General features: G+C 31.6%; 1 non-coding gene across 1 annotated transcript; it reads right to left on the bottom strand.

The window, feature by feature from the left end:
- Positions 1 to 1,105: 1,105 nt before the first annotated feature.
- On the bottom strand, positions 1,106 to 1,318 carry LOC115935042 (small nucleolar RNA U3). Its single transcript, XR_004070765.2, has one exon. It is a non-coding gene; the product is annotated as a small nucleolar RNA U3 (small nucleolar RNA).
- Between the last annotated feature and the right edge of the window lie 732 nt (positions 1,319 to 2,050).

Genomic DNA, 2,050 nt, shown 5'->3' with positions numbered 1-2,050 from the left:
TGACTTCAGGTGATCCACCTGCCTCAGCCTCCCAAAGTGCTGGGATTTCAGGTGTGAGCCATTGTGCTGGCCAAAGTTTTTTCTTTTTTTTTTAATATATAAAATCTGTTCTTTAAATGTCTGTAGCATTTGCAGTTGTGTGCTCTATTTCATTGCTGATATTGCTTACTCATCTCTTTTTTTTTCTAATTTAGTTTCTGTCAAGTTAGACAATTTTATTAACAATATCCAAAAATAAAATTTGTGTTCTATTGATCCTTTCCATAGTATTTGTTTGTTTCATCACTTTCTGCTCTTAATAAAGTTTTTCTTCATTCTATTTTCTTGGGTTTATTTGTTATAATTTTTCTAACTTCTTCAGATGGATCCTTACCTCATTAGTTTTCAGGCTTCTTTCTCTATAATGTATTGTTTAAGATTTTAAATTTTCCCCTAAATATGGTTTTAGCTGCATTTACAAGGATTAGAAAAGATGGGAACATCACACACCGGGGCCTGTCATGGGGTGTGGGGAGGGGGGAGGGATAGCATTAGGAGATATACCTAATGTAAATGACGAGTAAATGGGTGCAGCAAACCAACACGGCACATGTATACATATGTAACAAACCTGCACGTTGTGCACGTGTACCCTAGAACTTAAAGCATAATAAAAAAAAAAGAAAAAAAAGAGAAAAGTTTAGATGAAAGTATTTTCTAATTTCTGTTTTTTTTAAAAGTGTTTTTTCATGAGTACATTCAAATACAATTTTAAATTTCTAACTACAGGAAATGTTTTAAAGTTATTTCATTATTTCTAGCTTAATTGTTTTGTGATGAGAGACTATTATACTGTATCAGTCTTCCAATAATTGTTGAGATTTTGTAGTCAAGTACAAAATCAATTTTTGTAAGTGGTCCAGGTGTGCTAAAAAATAAAGTTTATTATTCTATTATTGTGGTTGTGTTTGTATGTTCATGCCTTCTATAAACTCACTGTTGTTTTTGTCTGGTTGTTTTGTTAATTACTGAGAGGTATGTTAAAATTTTCCACTCTGATTATAGTCTATTTTGGTTTGCAAATTTAGAGTGGTTTTGTTTTTGTTTTTTGCTTTCATAAATGGAAACCGCTCAGGCTGACTGCTGTCTCTCTGTCTTACTCTAAGTAAGAAAAGCAAGGTCATCATTAGCAAATGGCAGTTGCAGCACAGCAACACCAAGAATCCACTTCACACTTAGGACAGAATGCTGCACCGCCTCTTTGTGGTTTCCGGTGCTCCACATGTTAAGAGAAGCTTCTCTAGTAGGAACTAAAGAAATGATTCCTGAAAGGAGTCTTTGTATATTCTTTCTTTATTCATTTTAAGGCTGTGTATTTCAAAATACATGAATTCAGCTCGTACTATTCTGATGAGTTAAAAACTTTATATTGTTACAAGACTCTATTTACTTCTTCCAAAACATTTATCTGATATCAACTTTTTTGAGATTAATATTTGCATGATATATCTTTACTTGGTCTTTATAATTCTATATCAATCTCATACTCACTATTGTCTTTCTCTAGCTATTCTTGGCATTGTTTTCTCTTTGTCCTTTATTTTCTGTAATTTCACTAAAATATTTCAACGTTTGGATTTATCTTTCTTTAACGTACTTGGAATTTGATGGATGTTTTGTTTGGACCTGTTGTATGTTCTTGTTTTCTCTTTAAATATTTTTTGGCCTTTTCTGTTTCCAAGCTGAAGTTAAATGTATTTTAAATAATCTAACTTTCATTTATATCTCTTAGCCTCTTTCTTATATTTTCCATCTATTTTTTTCTCTCTGTGCTATTTTCCGAATTCTTCTGGCTCAGCTTCTAATTTACTAATTCTCTCTTATTTTATGACTAATCTGCTGCCACATTCATTCACTGATTTTTAAAATTCTAGTTACTACATCTTTTACTTCTACAATTTTACTTTACTTTAAATATGGTATACACTGCAAAAATAATTTTCTGTTATATTCTGATAACTTTAAGCTGTTTTTTCCTCCCCCTTGGCCCCAATAGAATAGGCTTGTTTTT

This window comes from Gorilla gorilla, chromosome 5 (assembly GCF_029281585.2).
Source record: "Gorilla gorilla gorilla isolate KB3781 chromosome 5, NHGRI_mGorGor1-v2.1_pri, whole genome shotgun sequence".
Classification (NCBI taxonomy): domain Eukaryota; kingdom Metazoa; phylum Chordata; class Mammalia; order Primates; family Hominidae; genus Gorilla; species Gorilla gorilla.
The sequence above is the reverse complement of the archived record's forward strand: the minus strand, read 5'-3'. Positions and strand labels throughout refer to the sequence as shown.